We start from the raw sequence: 22,708 nt of genomic DNA on the forward strand, positions 1-22,708 counted from the left end.
ATTTTAAGCTCTATTCTAGATTATAATCATTTAAATCTGTAATCAGGGAAGTTTAGTCTCATACAGTCAAAATAAATATTCAAATTGAAATATGGTTTATAATTTTAAATACTATGGTTTTTACTTTTACAAAAATTACGTGGGCTGACATTATATGGTATATTTAATTCATAATTAGATGGTTGTAAAATAAATACAAAAAATGTATTTGTTCTCAAATATACGTAGTTATATAGAACAATATATTATTCACATTGAAACGCTTTGGTTTCTTTAGATACATTACTATCATTCATAACTCAATTTACTACATTTTTATATTACATTTATTCGTAAATTTCTACCAATTAGATGAAAATTGTTTTGTTAACTTTTACGAGAAACAAATATCAAAATGTGTCTATAGTCAGTAAAACAAAAAGTTTGAATGCTTGTTAAGCAACCTGCATTTTACGAGGTTCACGTGTCAATTCTATGGGTATTCTTACAATAGGTATTTTTCAGAATTCATAAGTTTGAATATAGAAATACATTTTAAATAAAGAATGTATAATTCTACTAAGTTTTTTTTTGAATTTTGATGTAAATTAAAATTGCTTTTATCAAATCATAAAATTTTTTGCAATATTAGAGAGTCAATTTTCATTCATATTTTTAAATTTGCTTGGTTTTTATAATATAAATATTTAAGTAAAATCAATATTATTCTTTATCTATGATTTTCTACGTTTAGAAAATTAATAATATTCTAGTTTACTGTTTAAATCACACATTAGGTCAACTTTTTTCAAAATGAAAAACAGAATTTATAGAATCGTAACAGATTTTATAGCTAACAACAAAAATATGTGTATTGAAAGAATATATTACCATAAATATATACAAATTTTTTTTTCTAGTTTAGTTCACGCCATAAGGGATGCGCTGTCGTTCGTTTCAACAGAACTTACTTAAAAAAATCATTTTGGAGGCGATCGAATTGAAATAATTTATTTACGAAACTACAATCATACATAATCAAATGCATTAAATATACTTCAAACTCAAAACTAAATATTCCGTTAAGGTATTCTGCAAATTTACACATTCAAAAGTCTTGGATTTTTTAAAACAAAAATTTCAGACATCGATATCTAAATTAACAATAAAATTGAACACAGTTACAGCAATTTTGTCTAATGAATAAAATGTGATGATTCTACATCTATATTATTATAAATATTCGCTAAAACTTTAATAGTTTATGGTATAATTTCTTTTTCTGCATGATATGTTTTTTTTTGATATATTAATACTTTATAATAATTCAAAAGTAAAATTCTATTTGACCTTCTTAGGCTTAATAAACACATTAAAAGTAATCTTTCTATCATTATATAAAATAAATATATGAAAGATTGAACTTAATGCTTACGAGCGGTAAAGGTACTATTTTTTATCACATTTTGTATGCTTTTGTCTGGTAATACTTGTATAGAATTTTATAGAATACAAAATAATACTGAAAATAATGTAGATAAACGGCATCAAATACATACATTTCAGCATAAGAAAAAATCAAATAAATCAATTTTTGACTAGCACGAAGTTATATAATATATAAAATCAATCATGTCGTTATACAGAATATAGAAAAAACTACAAACAAATCCTAAATAAGATGTAGACTGACTTCTTTAAAATAAGCTTAGATATATATTTATCAAACATATATCTAAAACTTTTGATTGAATTAATATAAACCATTTTAAAACCACGTATATCTAAAAAAAATTAGAACATACATATTTACATAATTCAATCTATATCAAGATTTGTTATACGAAAATATATAAAGAAGCCTTTTTTTTGCGATCACTATAACATATTTGAAGAGCATTATAAAAATTATCAAAAAAAACAGAAATAAAAGGATCAAATATACTCATATAAAGAATAAAAAAATCCACCATTAAATATCAGAAAACGTCAACCCAATAAGGTAAACAGAAAAAAAAACGAATTTTCAATTAAGACAAGAATATCTTGCATTTTTAACCTGTATGATTTCATTTTGAACATATAAATTTTTTATACAATTTGTTAGCATAGGATGAAGAAAATATGCAGCCATACGATTTTGATCTGTAAAATAAAATATTTTAAAATGATAAGATTTAATGCGGTAATATTTTTTAAGACATTAGAAGTTTTTTGTGTGACGCATTCTAAAATTCTAATCCCAAATGAAGATTAGATACAATCAGTCGATATAATATATAGATTATCTAATTTTTATCTTTTAATTTTTCTTTTATAAATCGTCAATATGCTATCTAACATAAAATAACAGATAATATGTAGTTATAAATAATGTGAACAAAATAAATAAATGAAAAATATGATTATTTGGACATAATTCAAATTTTAGAAGCAATTTTTTGTGGTATTTAAAAAAAAAACTACAATAAAACGTTTTTTTATACTCTTTCGACCAGCAAAATTACAAATTTAAGAACCTGAAACTGTTTTAAGGTATTTAGAATGCTAAAAAATAAATTTTCTACTAAAATACACGTAGAAAATATGTTCCCATATATAAAAAACATTTGAAAAAAAAGTATAAAAAATTTAAATCTAAATTAGATTATTATATCCTATCATGCTGCAAATATCATTCTTTGCTAGCATATTTTTAAAATTAAACGGATACTGTCAATTTTTTGGTGCTTTTATAATATATTTGCGTTTTTTATTATTTCAATATAGAATAAATTATTTGCAACATGATTTTCTATTCTAACTGTATAATGTATTAATAATATTAATGCTAGAAAAAGGCAAGATAAATATTCTGGCTGCTGATAATCTATAAAAAAACGATATTTCGCCTATTTCAATGCTAAAAAAATAAAAAATTTTAAAATGAATATAAAAAAAACATTTAAAAACAACTGCAACAGCAATTAATTTAATAGTGCGGTATGTATCATAATATTTTTTATATAAAAATAGTACTATACTATGTAAAGTTTTGAATTTTATGTGGTCAATGTGGGCTTTTACAAATAAAAAATATTGTGGTGAAGCCATTTTCTACACTAAATTCTGTTTTTTTTTGGATAAAATATTTAATTCTTTGATTAGTTTGCATTATTTGTTGCAGCATTTTAATAATTGATAAGTTTAATTATGACCTCCTTATATTCTTTTATTGGATATGAAATATATGTACCCAAAACTTATGACATTATTACATATCAAACACAAAAAATTACTTGAATTTTTTTTTAAGATCATGATTTCTGTTTTTTTAGTGCAAGCAGAAAACACTTTTAGAAAATTTTCTTCCATTAATGCTCTAAATATTATATTAAAGTTATTATTCTAATTTTCTATCTATATATCTCTATATTATAAGTTTTTTTTGTTTTTTCTATGCTTTTTTTTATCTACAAATAAATTTCCATTAAAAGAAGATTTGCAGAGTTTTTGTATGTTTAAAATACATATTGTATCAACTATAGATGTATGAAAATTCGTACAAATTATTTCTGTGATGTATTTCGTTACGAGTTCGTTCAAGAAACTTATAAATACACATAAGATTAAACTTTTTTATACAATGTAATTTCCGAATAACTTTTGGCATATACTCTGTTTTTAATTTAACAAAAATTTTTTAATTGCTTTACATTTATGTACTCTTAGGATTATACATGCTCTTTATTATAATCAAGCGAATTTTAATTTTATCAATAAATTTTAAATCAAACTTAAGAGATATTCTTAGATATTTACATCAAATAGCTGTTTAAATTTTTTTTATAGATTATTCTTTTTTCTTTAGATATTAGAAGCAATATTAAAATCATAAAAAAACAAAATTTATATCCAGACCGATATTATTCTTCAAAAATGACATCAACCTTGAAATTATTTTTTTCATATTCCAGAAAATCTTATAGTAGTAAAAAATTATTGAAGAAAAATGAAGATACATAATTCACAATTTTATTATTTGTGTAGTAGTAATATTATTTGTTTTATTTTAGAAAAAGAATCGATTGAGAAAGACATAAAAGATTAAAAAAAATGTATTTTTAAATGCGAAGCTTGCGATCTTAAAAAAAAAGTATAAGCTCAGACAGTGTCATATAGCAAAGAACATGGAGTTACATTGATAATCGACCTTATTTTTTTATGTATGATTTCTTGTTCTTCGAATATATTTTCTGGTGTACCATCATTATATGTAGCAAAAAATAAATAATGATTATACTTATAACAGTTATTAATCGAAACTTTTATTTTTAATTTTTTAAAGCTAAATTACGGTTATTGGTCAATTTTTACATATTATATAGTAATCTATTGATGTTTTCAAAGTGTACATATATTATAGGACTGATTATTTTTATATATTCCTTGCTGTATTTATGTTTTTATAGGTTTTAAATAAACACAGAAAATATCATGCCAATATTAGATCTTGTATTTTTTTATTTTCTTAATTTTAGATATTACAATTTTAAGCCAAGTTTATTGAGTAAGTATTTTTATAGTAAATAAATATTTAAATAATTAATTATTTTATCAGATTAGCAGTTAGTTTTACAATTGGCATCTGAAACTATCTTTTACTATTTAAATACATATAAAAAAATAAATAATACCTACCCTTTAAGAATTAAATTACTATTTTATATACTGAGTGATTGCACTTTAAAAACGTGATTTAATTATTATTACTTAAATGAAATATAAAGTTGAGAAAAGTCATTATTTATATTTAGAATTTTTTTCATTTAAAACGAACCTTTTTTTTTAATATTCATAGATGAGTAATGCACGAATGTATCAAATCAAATAAGTGGTTTTTTTTCGCCATAAATTTCGATATAATATTAAATTATTTATTACAGTTAAGGATCATAGTTAGTGTTTATCTCAAAATTTAGATCATATGCGAAAAAAAATATTTTAACTGTAAAGAACGAGTTTAAATTTTAGTATTTTATAGATTTGGTTTTTTTTAAAATTATTGCATAGTAAATGCGTAAATAATCCTTTACACCCAAAAATCACCAGATAGAGCATGCAAAAAAAGATCGAAAAATCTATAGTAATGTCTAGCGAATAGCAGCCTAATATCCGAAAAATATTTTTATTATAAATTTCTACGGTTATATCTTATTTGATATCATGCTGTTATCTTCTGTTGTATTGCGATGCGAATTTTTGTCGAAAAATAAGTGCTTGATCATTAGCACTATTCATAACATCATTTTCTATTAAATCCTCGGAATTAAACAACTTGGCAATATATCCCATAAAAATAGAATTATTCTAAGATATTTGTTTTATATAACACTGGAAAGCATTTATCATTTATAAAAATGTCATCTTAGCAGAAAATAAATTTTAAAAAAAGAATTTCCTTTTTAATTACTTTATTTTCATCTTTACAAAAGTGGTTATGAATATTTAAAAAGAAAATAATACTATTTTAAAATTCGTATTTTCACGATAATAAAATCATGCTTTTTTTTACACATGAATGAGGAAAAACTCAAGAGAATGTAATTTTACCTCTATCAAATCCCAGATATTATGTTATCGGTTTGTAAAAAATCGAATTCCTTTATTTAAGTTCATCAAAATACTTTGGATTTTATATTAAATCATAGAAAAATAATAGGCACATAACATGCTTAAAATAGGCATATTTTCATATTAACACCCGGTTCTTAAACTTTGCATTCGACAGTGTGAAAGCCTAGAACCCAATTCAAGCACCATAAAAATGATGCCAAAAAAAAATTCTACGATAAATTTTTGACAAAGATTTTGCTAAATTCAGCATAGATAGCGAATGTAGTTAGACTGAATCTTGTGTTAATCTATTAAAAGTAAAAATTAACATCTAAAAGATAATTTCTGCATGATAATTTCACAGAAAATTATTAAAACTGTGATATATATTTTCATTGATATTATAATCATATAAGTGTATTTTTAGTGGCATGTTTGCACTTATATACAACCTTATGATTTACATAGAGGTCAAGAATGCAATAAAGAACTATAAAAGTTTGCTTAACAGCATTAAGCAAAAAGTATATTATGAGTTAAGAAATTTAAAGCAAGAATAATATCATATGTGATGAAATGGTCACAAAATATCATAAAAAATATGTTAATGAGTTTAAAATCACTAGAAGAATTAGAAGCATACATGCAAGCTCCTAAACTCCACAAGACACTTAGCTCATCTCATTTTCGAGAAAAGAGCAAGTAATGAAGATAGATCTGGGAAGGTGTCAAAAGATGCATCAAGGAGTTGTGCAATTTTAATCAACAAGCTGACCACGTCTAAATGGATAAAATCGAAACAAATAAAATTAAACTATAAATTAATCAAAAATATGTTAAGATATTGAATAGAGGTCTTATATACTGAATATTGACGTATTAAAAAAAATTGCTGCAAAAAGATTTATTTTCAACTTATACAATTAGTTATAAATATAATGCATTTTACTTTTTTTTTATAGATTTTAATTATTTTAATTAGCAGATAAAAATTAAATAAGCAAATATATAAATAGATTGATACGTAATTACAAACAAATATGTAAAAACAATCCATAAATACCAAAATATTTAGATGTCACTAAAAATTATATGCATCATAGATCAATAAATTTTGAAGCTTGAAATTTCAATAAATCGTTTCAAAAACGTATATTATATGTTGATTTATAAGACTATAAGTAAAGCCACAACGGGTGGTTTAATTATCTAAATAACAGAATTTTTACATACATTTTTTATAGAAATAGATTTACAATAAAATAAGGCTTTGATTAGCCTTCATGATTGCAGCATCGTGCCACACAAAAAATACATTACTAAAGCTATAAAAAATTTACATAAATGGAGCTGAATATGTACAATAAACCTTTAAAACCTTTATTTTTGCTGTAATTATGCTAGATTCAGAACAAAATGCAGTACTTTCAAAGCCAGATATGGTAGGTTCTAATTTATTAAAAAAACAAATGTTTACAATTTTGGCCGAGATTTTGAAAAAAATTCTTCGAACTAAATTCATAGTTTTTATGATATTTAAGCAAAGTTCTATTTACATAAAATGAATTTTTAAAAATAGTTTTTATTAAATACTTGTAGTGATTTTCATATCAAAGTAACCCTTCCCTGTTTTTAAGTTTTATATATGCAACAAAAAAATACATAAAATATTTTACTATCATACAATTACCGTGCAAATTTGCAGTCTCATATGCATATCAAGCACCCTAGATGCATATGCAATTTACCAGATATAGATATAAACCAAATTCGAGACAATTTTATATTCCAGTTGTGCTGATTTGCATTTATTTATGCATATTGATTCTTATTTATTGCGTATTGGTTATTATCGAGTTTTTTGCTTACCTTTTTTAGACTGTGTCAAATTGAGATAGATTATTTCATTTTTATGTGGGTTCTATAGCGTGTCTGTATGCATTTTTTAAGTTTAAGTTTGGAATTTGCACCAACTGCAGTTTTTAGTTCTTTGAAAAAGCCAGATTATGCAATAAATTAATAAGTTTTTTTAATTTCAGCCTGTTATGTTAGTTGAGAACTAAATTTATTTCTATAAGGTTTCTAATAATTACGCGTAATGTTTGTTTTTGTTCGTACATATGCTTTTTGTAGTTGCATAATAAAATACCTAACCAGTGAATATAATACATAGGGTACTATTTCAAAAATTAAGTTAAATGTTTCGATAAAACATAGAAACCTTCATATTCGTTTTCAATCATATAATTCTTTTATAAAATAGCAAAAATTTCACAATTCTGACTTACACATGATATTATGTAAATTTTTAAGATGGATTTAATGTTTTTGAATGTATTTAATGGCAGGTTTTTACAAACTATCTATAATAAATTGTAGTATTTGAGAAATTATTAATTAAATAACATTATTTTAATATTTAATTCTTTACCTTTGTAGGTCTTTTTGGTGTAATTACTTGTCTTTTTACGCTGACTTTTTTTTTCTAATTTTAATAGATATCGATCTATTCTCGTATCTGATATGCGTTTGCAAAAATATAAATTCTAAAAATTCTAACTTTTTTTGCACAAAAACTATGCAAAATAGTATTAAATTTACATAAACAAAAAATAATTACAATAGACTATATTTTATATTGTATCGAAGAATAATTTTGTATCGATCCGGTTCAAATTTGATTTAAACTTAAATAAAAATTTATATAGCTCGTCACATATTTGCAAATAGCTTAGGGCCAGGATCCACGTCAACTTTAATAATATCAAAATAAATATACTTTCACTTATATTTATAAAAAAGACAATTTCACACTTAGTTAAATAAAAAAGTCAGCTTTAAATTTTTATATGACATACTAGAATAGGCTAATATGTAATCGAGATCGTATTAAATGTAAGCCAACATGTGTTACAAAAAATAATAATCAATATGCTATTAAACAGAAAAAAATGATCACCAGTTCTTTTTCACACACAAGGCTACTTCTTTTCATAATTTATGCATAGGCATAACATATTCGTTTGATATTTTAAAATCTTCAGCGTAGCTAAAATAAAACATCTTTACAAAATTCATCAATTTTTTTATTCAAAAAAAAATATAATTTTAAAAATTCGTTTCGTAGATATTAAAATTTCTACCCGTGCATTCTATTAATTTGATGGCAAATTTATGGTTTAAGAATGCTAAAGGTGTTTTAAAATGATTACAGAGAACTAGAATAATTAAAAATATAATCTCGTAAATATAATTAAACTATACACTATAAACCACCTAAATTATTTCTGATTTAAATATTAGATCATTATTGTAAAATATAATTTCCCAATCAATTATCTTCATATATAAAGAAATTTCATACGTTGCACTATCATATGAAAAATATAATAAAGTTATCATCAGTAAAAATGAGTGTCACTTATATATAATATACATCTGAAAATATACTTACAGATTGTTTATATATCTTTAATTTTTTATTTTATTTTTAAATTTATTTCCCAATATTTATTTTATTTGTGCGATATATATTTATAAATGTACAAATATTATTAAGAGCAATAAATATTTTTGATGGTATAATGTATCAGAACTATACATATCTTAATATATATATTTCGTCATATACTATTTATCTTCAAGCTGAATTACATAAGTTTTATTAGCTATATCTTGTAAAATTTTTAATTTAAATTATCGATTCTATAATTGAAAAAAGAAAAAATTTAATTAAATTTATAATAAAGAAACTAACTTCAAAAAAAATATTTGGTTATTTATATCATTATAGTTGATTATATGCTTTTTTATATACTAATTCATTTAATATATTATTGCGATGCCCATTTACATACATCACCAGCTGTCTTTTGATTAAATAATGATTTTTCGCATTCTAGGTTATATTTAGACCATAAATTTTAGGCTTTGGTTGATTTAGATCTTCTATTTTAAAATATAATTATGCTTTACAAACGAATTCAACACATACAAGAATCTTGTAAAAATATTATGAATTTGTGAGGCAAGTTTTTATTTTTACATTTATAAAAGAAAAACATAATGTAAGATGTACTACCTCTACAACTTTTCAGCTTTTAAACGCAAAGCAAAACTGAAACTTTTGCTCACACGATTGTAAAATTACCTCTACCGAAAAACGGTTGCTAGAATTTCTTCTTTTTCGAGCTTTACAATAACAGCATTTATCAAAATATAGACATATTTTCTTAGATTTTATCTCACTCTTTTCTTATGACTAAACAAATAATTTTACACGTGAAGAAATAAAATGTGGCAATATTAGATTTTGATAATTGCCGCTTATGCTCTAAATTTTTTAGAAAACAAATTATAATATATAAGAAGTTTGATGCTCTATCTATATTATTTAGTTTGATATATATTTATAATCATTAAAATATCGATAAAAACTGATAATACACAAACATAGATCAAAATTTGCCTTTAAAATATTTTTGAAAGTATATTATTTTTAAAGAAATTATTTGGTATATCGTACATAGTAATTATATATGTAAAATATATACAAAAATTTCCATAATATTGATTCATATATCATTTTAAGATCCTAAAATATTACTACTAACGATTTTAAAATAACTTTTTCGAATATTGAATATTTTTTTAATCTAAATTTATGTAACAAAATAGCAAATTATTATACGAGAATAATATCTGATAAATAAATTTAGGTATTATATGAATTTTATCGATTAAAGCGCATTTGCATTGAGAATATAAGTAATATACATATGATTCCGCTAAATATCAGCTCTCTAAAATTCTTTGAATAACGGCTAACGGTATAAAGTACGTTTTATATATAAATACGCCTATAATCTGCATATAAATATTACCAAGTTTATTTTTTTATAAAAAAATAGCTGAAACGAATATAGATCCGGTGCAAATTTAGAAGGCTAAAAAAATTTAAAATAGAAAGCTAAGCTGAATTAATAAGAGTCTCTGATCTTAATCACAAATTTCTTATAATATAAAAAGAATGTTTTAACATCATCTTTAGACAATAAAATCATCTAAAAAGAATAAAAAAAAAGTAATTTATAAATTGAAAATATAGATAAATTTATAATTTTATTATAAACTGCAATTTATTAAAATGCTGGAAAAATAATCATGAAAATTATTTAAATGACAACAAAGGTATTTAGACAAGGTATTCTTTTTACATTTCTTACTGCTATTATCGCAATCACGATTTGATTTGCCGTTAAATAATATAATATTCTGTGATTTAATTACTGTTAGACCAAAAACAAAGATGATTTTGTGGTATACAGTGCCGTGAGCACAAAAAAATTTATTATAGTTACGATAAGTCACATGCTTAACTGCATGGATTTTACTACCTAGAACTATAATGGTAGCTTTTTTTGTCGGAAAAAAAAATTGCAAGACACTTGTTAATAGCACCACACGTCTATAAACGCATAAAGAGTAAATATACTAGGCTGCAAGATGTGATTCATATATTTAAAAGTATAGGATACATACAACTAATACTTAAATCCTAGACATCCCAATCTACTGATAGAAAATTTGTTTGTGAATTTTTTACATCGATTTGATCACTTAAAGTATTGTATTTATGCAGATTGGTAAAAATGACATTATCAAGTAAGGGTTTTTGATATTACAATTAATTACACGGTTAAACTAACTTAAGGATTATTCTAAGGCAATTAAAAAATTAATATGACACGATTTAAATAGATCATATTTGAGCAACTTACGCATAGCAGGCTATTATTTGTTTATCTAGTAATCATTCGTTGTTCATACACATAAAATTTAGCTGTCTTATATAGGAATTTTTTTCATCAAACATATTTTGCCAATATCATCTGTTTTCTTTATGAAAGATTCGTGTAAAAAATCTGCTTCATTAGCAATTATTGGGTTTTAGAAACAGAAAAATTTTGCTTTAATTTTTTATATTGCTTATATTTTTTTTTAGAGGAGAAAGGAAAAACAGGACTTGATGCAAATTTTTTTTTCTTTCATTAGATTCGGGTATAATGATCTTGAAATTATTCCGGCTTTTAGAATCAACACTATGTATTATTGCATTTTTTATTATTCATCGTATATTAAAATTGAAATAAAAGGAAGTTAAAATGTCAGCATAAAGGTATTCAGGGTATTTGAACAGATATGGTCAATCTGTACACATATTATATAATCTAAGACGGAAACCGGGTTTAGTCTTTTAGAAAATCTTCTTCTAAAAATTTTTTAAAAAAATATTTTCAAGATATATTTTTTTAACATTTGAACTGCTATAAGGTGCTCTTAACAAATTCTTTTTAGAACATGAATAAAATTATATAAAATTTGTAGGCATTTTTTTATTGCTCTTAATATTTTCTGTTTTATTTCGTGAATAAAATTATATAAAAATTTTAATTCATTTTCTTATTGGTCTAGATAATAAGATTTTACACTTAAAACCTTTTATGCATAAAAATTATTTTTTTCAATTTTTATTTATAAATTTAACCATCAAAAACAAACCGAAATAAAGTATAGACCTAAAAACATAATTATTTTTGAAAATCAAAATTTTGAAGAACGTAAGTGACACAAGAATGTTTACGCTAATAAATTTAGTAACTGGATTCTATGAAAATTTATAAATATATTATTTCTAGTTTAAAACATAAACCAAATCAAAAGAGAATCTAAAAAATGATTTTAATAATTCTGCTTACATTTTTCAGCTCTGTTATTTCTGTTTATATATTAGAAATAAATTATTTTTGTCTCCTTATTTACATCGCAATATAAACTAGAAACTTTATTTACGAATTACTCTGAATATATATAAAAATTTTACTAACCATAATGTTACTCGTAAAATTGAATCCATCATAATATTTGAAATCTTAAATATTTTCCTGCACTTTTATGATGAATTGCAAACACAAAAATCACACAAAAAATACTTAGAACATTATTTTTTAGCTATTTTTTTTAAAAACTAGCAAAAGACAACAATCACTTCCTATTAGCAATGTAAGGCCAAATTTTATTTTATTTTTTTTTAACCAGAAACGTATAATTACACTATTTAGATCAGAAAAGAAAATTTCATAATATTTATTTACATTATAGACTGTATTTTTCTGTAATCAGGCTACAATTTATATGTTTATATCATTATATATTTGAGAATATAATATCAATTATTTTCATGTGGTTTTTTACGTTAACATATTGATATTTAGGTGCCAAATATAGGAATGATTATACATGAATTATATTGAGACTCACCCATTGCGGCAAGATAATTATCTTTAATTGTTTACATTACGCTATAGAAAGTATTTCTTGCTTTTGTAAAAATAGCACGAGAAAAACAACCTAAATAAAATTATGAACAAAAATATTTTTTTCAATTTTAGCATTGTTTTTTTGATAAAATAAAAATAAATTATTATAAATTATAAAGTCACGAAAATTCATCAATTTTTGGATTTATGATTGTAACAAAACAAACATTTTGGCAAAATATTTATCTATAAGTTTAGTTTCTCATAAAGCGGCTTGCAACAAGGGCCTATATATCTACATCTAAGTACTCGAACTAAAAATAGTTATAAAGAAAAATTAGTTTACAAAACATAGTTTTATGTCTTATATAAATGAGTGCTTGATATTCACACATTTCCTTTAATTAAACAATTTAAGTCATAACAACGTATAAATGGTAATCTCTATCTATCTTAATTACCGTTTCATATCAAGTTTTAATTCATATAGTTTAAACAAAGTTTCATAGATTTCAAGTTTTGTTATTTTTTCGTATAAGTCAAGTGTATTTTATAAAAAAAAATTTAATTAAAGCTTAAAAAAGGTTATATTATCTGTAAAAATTTGTTAAATACATAGGATCATATAAATATTCTATGAAATGGAAAAAATTTAAATTGATCTTAACAGATAGTTTATTCAGAAGAATAATCACATCAAGAAAAATAAAATACCATGACAAATTTCGTTTTTTACTGGCACAAATATGATAAGAATAAAAAAATCAAATAGTAGAAAACTATTTCTGATGATTAGTTGCATGTATCTGTTATGTTTTAGTTTTTTCTAATATGGCAAAGCTTGATAGATATTTAAAATGAGATCTTTTTTTCGCGCCAAAATACAGTTTAGATGGAGTTCTGTATTCTAAGCAATTACTATTAAGTGATCAGTCACACTTGATTTATCGAATCTGAATGCATAAAAAAATATAAAAGTTCGATAATATAGACACCGAGATAATTATTCAAATGTTTAAAGCTCTCCTGCTACCTATCAGAACAAATAAATGATTGTAGAGAGGTTATGAGGATTCTTAATACTATAATCAAAGTAATTTGAAATATCTAATATCATTAGTATATTATATTGGTATTCTGAAATTCTTATGTAACATTTGCGGGCATCAAATATTAAATTACAAATCTAAATATATCTATAATAAGGGCGCAGTTAAACAAAAATATTCTAAGTGACTATTTTTTCTTTCACTAACCATAAGAACAACGCAGTTTACTTTTATAAATATACTATCCAAATGATAGAGTCAAAAAAAATTATGGGAAGGATATAAATTAAATCTAATAATAAAGCTGTTGTACTAGACAGTGTTTAATACTATCTCATATGATCAAATTTTAGAAGTTTGGTTACATTCTATTATTTGTGCTCATATATATTATTTACTTGTTTATTCATATATAACCCGGCCTCTAAACGCTTAATTTTATTTCAAGATCAGCATTAATTGATTATGCCCATATTATCACCGTTCTGGTAATGTTTGTGCAATATTGTTGGTTTAAAAACTATATTAAATCAAATCACGGACATTATTTTTTTTTAGCATAAAATCATTAATTTTTACATCCTAGTTTGTTAATTTTCAACAAAATAATGAACAACTAGTGTGTGATTATAACTAAATTTAGTAGAGCAAGATAGTATCGCATACATTAAGAATTCAATTATTTTATGAATATAATATAAAAAAACATTTACACTAGACATTGTTTTATATATTTTGAAGATCTACTTTACTTCTTTCATCAATGTAAATATTGTTTTTTTATATATTTAATAAATTCATAAGACTTTGAGACATAATTCCACAAGATTTATGAAACTAAATAAGTGATAGTGAAATTTGTATAGCTATTTTTCCTCATTTTTGTTTTCTGCATAAATCTGAGTAAGCGCCAGAAAATCTATAATTATGAGATTTATAACTATTAGCTTATGCATGAAAAACGTCTCTAGTTACTTATATCGACGAAAAAATGATAAGTTTAAATCCCTTAAAACACTAATCATCCAGTAAATAAACAATAAAACCGTAATAATTGCCAAAAAGATCAGAAAATATTGCAATTTTTGGCCCATTTATATGTATCAGATGTAATAACTAAAAAGATTTTCATTTAATTTAAATTGATATGTCTTCGTTGATAATAGATATATTTTAGCACGTTGGTATATATTAAAACAAAGCATAAATTATATCCAAATACTATTTAACATCAAGAAGACCCCAAATAAAAATTCTGATTTATAGCATAAACATCACAATGTCTATACACTAAAACCATTTCAATTATAAAAAAATAAAGAAAATTCAACAGATATATAATTTATTTAACCTTTTATTGTAAACAAAATACATGTAATAAAATTATTATATTTTGACAATAAATGTGATATGTATAGCTATGAACAATCTTGGAAAAGACACATAAAATTTCTGCAGATTCGTCGATAAGTTAGCCATCTGTGTAATTAAAAAATTGATATTTTAATTTTACTTAATATGGAATTATCATAATATGATATGCATCAAATAATATCGTATATAACGAGACACTAACACTCAAAACATAATAGGGGGTCTTAGTACATTTTTAGAACTAGACAATAACCATAAAACATTAAATAAATGACCATGAATTTTTTTTTAAATGAAGTTAATTTATTTGCTTCTGTCATTTAATAGATTTAAACTTCTAAAGGTTATATCTTGTCATATAAATAATGACGTTTATAGCGCAGATTGCCTTTCGACTTAAGTAAGGATTTTAACATAGTTTTTAAGTAAGATAATTATATATAAGTAAAGAATTAAAAAAAAATATGTTGTCTATAACTGAATAGTGAAAATGATAATATATCCCGCACAAATATAATGCACCAGATGAATAATTATATCCCAAATAAATTACACAAAGATGCTTTTCAACGGAGAAAAAAATTAAATCTATATTTTTAATTCTTAAAAATAGTTTTTTATTTGAGAGAAGATTTATAAGGACCAGGTTGTAATATTTTTTATTGTTTTAAAATATAAACACAGTTTACTTATAAAAACAAGTTCGCAAATAACACCTTGTTTATAACCTATAGAAGATTTTTTTAAAAAAAAATTCATTTGATCTGCGTGTGTTTAACACCCTATCAATGATAAAAACTTCAAAATATTTTTTAAACTTATACAAACTACGTATTTTATCAAAAACATCTTCTTTTTTTTGAATCCAAGATATATGTGTCGAACATACATAAATGAATAGGTTATATATCTATTTATTATAAAAAATCCATTTTTTTTGTTTATAAGCGCGACAAAATAATTGAATGCGATATGAAGAATAAATCTATTCTATATTTAAATCACATATTCGTGCTGTCAAAACTTGTTTTCCTCTCATTGTGACTATTTTAACTTAATATTTCACATCTTTTCATTTACTATGGCATATAAATAAGCACCTTAATACATTATTCATAACAGCATATATAGCCTATATTGCCTATATTGCCTATATTGAGAAAAAAATAATTTAAATATCCATATATAAGATTTCCGAAATAAAACATTTTACAATATATACCGAAATATAATATTACAAAAAAGAAGTATACATAACTGCCGTATTTAATCGGATTTATGATGTATAAGGCGTAATTTAATTCCACTGAATTTGCAATATAATTATAAAAGACGGAAAAATTTTATCCTAATTACAAAAACAAAGTTATTAAATTTTTATGAAAAATAAAATGCTTTAAAGAAAGTATAATTATACTGCACAATGGTAAATTTTTTATTTGGATTTTTGAAATATAAATTATAAAAGATTTAGATGTGTAAGAAAGGCATGATAAAATTATATTGATTATAAAAAAAAGATATATTTTTAGCAATCATTCAGTAAAAGAATCGCTTTTGAACTATAAATTTTTGGACCAATCATCCCGATAAGGAGATCATAAATATTGCGAAAAAGTAATTTTGTTAAAACATATAAAACGAAGGCGACGGGACTCGAACCCGCAATCAGCAAACATAATGTCTGTCGTTTTTCCAGTTGAACCACACCCTCTGGAGTCGAAATATTTATGAACTTATATTTTGTACATAATTTTTATTTTATTGATCTCATATAAAAAACAGTAAAGCTATGTGATATTCAATCCGAATAAAAAATTTAAGATAACTTTTATATATTAAGAGTTTATAGCTATGAAAATTAAACAAGAAAAATACATGTACAAATATCGTAAAATATAAAAAAATATATTTAAAACTGTTATAAAAATAAGCACGAAATCCAAACCATTCATTACTGTAAATATAAAATTTCATTATTAACACGTCATATTTTTTCTTTGAAAAATTGAATGCTTAGAAAATAGCAAACTCTCCGGATGTATTATATTATGTTGAAAATAGAACATGATTTATAAATGAAAGATTTAAACTTACTGTTATTCCATAGAAATATACCCAAATAAATAGAAAATTTATAAATATGCTTATATGCTTATATGCAAAAATATAAAATATAAATCTTTACTTCTATTAAAATACCAGATCCTATAAAATCATTCTAAAATGCGAAACAATAAGATAATCGTCGTTCCAAAAACTTTAAAACATCAATAATAAATTAGATATCACTAAGAAGCGTCATATAATCAGTATAATTTTAGAATATATACGATGCTAGAACATATACAAGAACCGATAAAGAATAAGTAATACAGCGTCGAATAGTTACTTAGAGCGGGAAACCAATAAAACCACGCCACATAAGATAGAAAAAATGTAAAATATTTCATATAAAAGGATGAATTTATTTTAGTTATATTCTTTCTTATTCTATTAATTACCTTTATAGTTTATAATCCCCTTTTCGATTTAAAAATCAACCAGAAATTATAAATAATAGATCTGATTTATTTATAACTTGAATTAAGCAGGCTTATGGATATTTATAGAATAACTAACTAGATTTTGCGTAAAAATTTTATGTGTATATGCTATGTTTTTATGCTTAAGCTTGCTTTTCTTATGTAAAATGTTTATGTTTATATAAGCTACATATTTTATATATATTAGAATATGGGTATAGTTCTTATTTAGTTTATTGCAATATTTAAAAATGAAAAAGGTATAAAAAATTATACTTTTTTACTATAATTATATTAATGGCATAGATTCTATCCCGCCACGCAAAAATATCGTACGATTTCAATAATTTAATATATCATATGCGAAGTATGCAAAGAAATATTGCTTATTTTTTTATAAAAAATATACATATTATTCGATTTTAGAGTATCAATCTTACGTTTTTTTTTCAGTTTATGCAATTTATTTTATTTTATTTGAAGAAGCATATCAAAAAAATATTCAAAGCAAGGTTAATTATATGATTATTAAAATGATGTATTTTCATGAATAATATTGCATTTTTTATAAATTACTGGTAACATATGTTATTAGTTGCTTACAATTTTATCAAAAAAGTTGTGTTATTTGATTATTATCTGATCATTAGAAAAGGTTATTTTATATAAAATTTCTTACCTTAAATTTTTATCTTAAAGAACTGACAAATGAGCTTAAAAACAATTAGCAACGTTGATAGGGCTTAATTTACAATACACGATTTAACTACCAAATTAAAACTATTTTTTCATTTCTTACAGGGTTTGAAAGTGATAAACAAGTAAATGAACAGTTCAACTCCTTGTTCACTTAGTGTTTCAATAAAAAGCTGTAGTATTTTTGTGATTTTTCATTTCTAAGTTTAACGCTATAATAAAAAATCTCTTTTACGGAAAAATATTATTCATTTAAAACATAAATGTATAAGAAAATAACATATACATTTTTTTTTTGTAAAGCTTTTAAATATGTTTTCTTCTTTTAATAATAAAATATTATAAGCTGATACAGAGTATTTTATATATTGAAATCATAATTTATGTAAATTTCATTTTATAAAAATTTAAAGTCAAAATAATAAACAATAAATATTTTTTCGTGACTTCTTAATATACAGAAGACCCATTAATAAAAGTCTTAAACATTGATATTGTATCTTAAGAAGATATTGAGTTATATTGGGCATAAAAATAGCCTTTAAAGCTCGAAAGAAATCCCAATATTCTATAAGAAATTGAAAACTTATAAGATACCGCTAGTTTTTCTGCATGATTTTAGCACCATTATTACGTCATATAAAAGCATTAATGTAAATTTTTTTAAATATTTTATGTGGCTAACAATCTCTGATACTTACTTTATCTGGATTATATTAGAACAGTAGTAAGGAATTAAAATACAAAATAAGCGAAAAAATTCATGTATTTGTCGTATTAGATCACATCACAGTGTATATTACTTGGCATTTGATTGTCATTGTAAGTAACGCTTGGTGCAATTCACATAGCATAAATTACAGTCAATAAAACTATTTTTATATAATGATTCTTTATAACCATAATTTTTTTATGTTTTTTCTTTAAGCAAGCCCTATTCCAATGCATTTTCTGCTAGTAAATTTTTTATTACCCCATATAATCTTCCTTCGAATCAAATTTCATAATTTATCACAAAATAATTTCTCTAAAAAATATCTTTATTCTATTAAAGATATATTATCATGGGATGTGACTTATATTTCTTTTTAGCAAATGTGATTTGTTATGATTGGAATAGAGTCTACGATTTAGAATTTAGAACAATTGTAGTTTATATAGCATTTAAACCTTATTTAAGTATGTCTTACACATATTTTTTTCAATTATAGATCTTAAAAATTAACGTATCAGCAAGATATTTTTTTTGTTTCTGTATGATTATAGATTTTTTTTACGTAAAATCAAAACCAAAAAATGCCTTTTAAATATCTTATTAAATTTGTATATTTATATCGTGCTTCTGAGATAATAAATTTACATAAAAACAACATATATTGTATATGTAATGCTATTATGTTTGCCACTAGAACATAATATGATATATGATTTATAAAATAGTATGTTAACCATAGAATATTTTATTTCTAAAAAAATTTTCCAAAGGTTTGACGAATGTTCCAACGATCTAAGACACTTTACGTTGTTAAAACTGCGCTTTATACAGAAAATTCGACACCAAAGAAATATTATTTCATATCAACAGATTACATACCGGTTTACGCATAAATTATGTACATAGAAGAGATCAATAACATGGTTGAAAAAGTGTTTATGAAATCTGACAGTATGAGCCCTTTGAAAGAATTTGATGTGTTTTATTATAAAAAAAGTAAAATTTTCTTTCAAAAGAAACAGATGAAAAATATTCTATTTAGAAATGTATACAAAACTTCTTTTTTTAGTGATAATTTATGAGAAATTATTTATGCTAATCTAAGTCATGTTTCATTTTTAAATGATATTGACTTTATATTTAATTAATAAAAAAAATACAACCAATTATATTGGATAAACTTAAATTCAATATTATTAATTCATTTGTTTTATTTATTAAAATGCAAATTTTTGATTTTCTTCACGTAAAACTTTAGAATGCCAATATTACAAATTTTCAGTATGCCTATTTTTCGCTATCATCCCTAAGTCTTTTTAATACATCTAGTGTGTCTAAGAACTATATTTTAAATTTTTTTTCATAATGCTATTCTTAATGAATATCCTTCCGCTTTTTTGACATCCCCATTTCCTTAATATAGACTTATGGTATTTTGTGGCCATACCTTCCCATATTAGACATTTAATAGTAATAAATTAAAATAATATGTTTTAATCATGCGTCTATTTTAATATTGTAAATTTAGATTTTCTCTTCAAGCTTATTCCGATTTTTTTTACAGAACACATCAATCTATACTCTTGTCTAGCTCTTTTCTTTTACATCTTCTTCAATACCTCTCCTGAATATCTCAAATAAAATAGTTTTTCCCAATCATACCCCGTCGATAAAAGTCTAAATTTGGCTCGCGACATCAAGTTCTCTTACTTAACTTTATTATATTGAGTTACAACACTATCAGTTGCTATAAAAGATGCATTATGATCTAAAAAATATTTAATAATCGGTTCCTATTATTTTTTTTGAATTACCTTAAGTTTATGTTTAATCATACTTAACAATTTGTTTACTTAGTAAAAAATCAGACGGTGTTAAAATAATAGACAGAATCATGGTATTTTGTTGAAAGGATGTTCGTTTCAGACTTCTATTCTTGTGCTGATCATGTGTTTGTAGGAGCACGAAGATTCTTTGAAGAAAATCTCAAATTAATTTTTTTTTTGGCTTGTTTATTAAACTTTATAGATCAGAATATTCAGGCTATTTATTTTTGTAGATTCATAATTTTAGTTTTTCAATAATTAAATACAATTTGTTTTAATTTTTGAATACTGTTTTCTAATAAAATTAATACATTCATAATCTTTACAAATCTTGTTTTCAAATTGAATTTGAAAAAATATCTATATTGTGCAGGTATTCAGATCGACTCATGCAATATATAAAAAAGAGAATGAATATGAAGCATAATATAAAAGATATTGTTATTTTATTCTATTCAGCATTGTCCAAGGACATTAGGTGTGAATTTATTATTATTTATATTCGCGTGATAGTATCTAAGATATAGAGCAGGTCTATTAGTTTAGAAGCGAGACATTAAACCACAAAATTTGATTTTAAAACTATGTTAGGATCAATAAAATTCAAAATTTCTTCTCATATGTAATAAGATCTGTGTCTTTCTCTGCATGTATTTTTTATTATATATTAATATTTTAGCATTATAATTTATATTATGAATAAAGATGATTATTGTACCCGTAAACAATTAGATATCAATGCATCATAAATTTAGTATATTCTAGCATGAAATAATCACATCGTGATTATCCACCGATACTTAGTATTATAGAAAAACATATGCATATTATTATTGTTTTCAAAACCATTTAAGTTTCTTCTTGTAAGAGCGATAATTCTATGACCTATCGCAACATAACGTTTTGGAAATGATGAATTAATGGAATTACCAGCTGATACTAATGGTATCTTATATTATGATCTAACCATTAGATGAAAGATAGTTAAATATTGCAAATTTTGAACTCATATTCACGACTGTCAACTAAAATATTATATTTGTGGTTCTGATGCTTAAAACAAATCTTATAACATTTATATTATTTTTGATTTGCATCTGGTTCTTAGCCTAATGCCAAATATAACGCGAAATGGCAAGAAAGAATGTGTTCTAATTATTCAGATAGAACAATATATCAAAGTACTCATTTACCTCAATCTAATTTATCTTAATTAGATACTTTCGTTATAAAACAAATGTTTATAGGTGTAATCTGAATTTTTTTTGATAGATTTAATTGATAAAAATCAAATAACATGCAATAATACGATATAAATTTTGATATTGAATTTACTTCTATTTTTTTTTTAAATTAAACATCACTCCCCCTGGAAAAAATACACAGAAACATTATGAGGATATACTTCATTTATAAAAAGAAGTAATTATTGACCTATATATTTCTAGCACGACTATTTTAAACACAAACATTTGAAAAAAATGTGCCTCGCAATTTTATAATCATCTCAAAATTAAATTAACAGGAACCAAGTCAAATACATGAATTGCACACTTATTAATCAAAGCGACAAGGTATCATATTATGTATCAGGCACGGATTGTATAGAGAAAAGTCGTCGGGCGTTTAA

This window comes from Rhyacophila brunnea, unplaced genomic scaffold (genome assembly GCF_057557595.1).
Source record: "Rhyacophila brunnea isolate RB1 unplaced genomic scaffold, BYU_Rbru_1.0 scaffold_54, whole genome shotgun sequence".
Taxonomy (NCBI): Eukaryota; Metazoa; Arthropoda; class Insecta; order Trichoptera; family Rhyacophilidae; genus Rhyacophila; species Rhyacophila brunnea.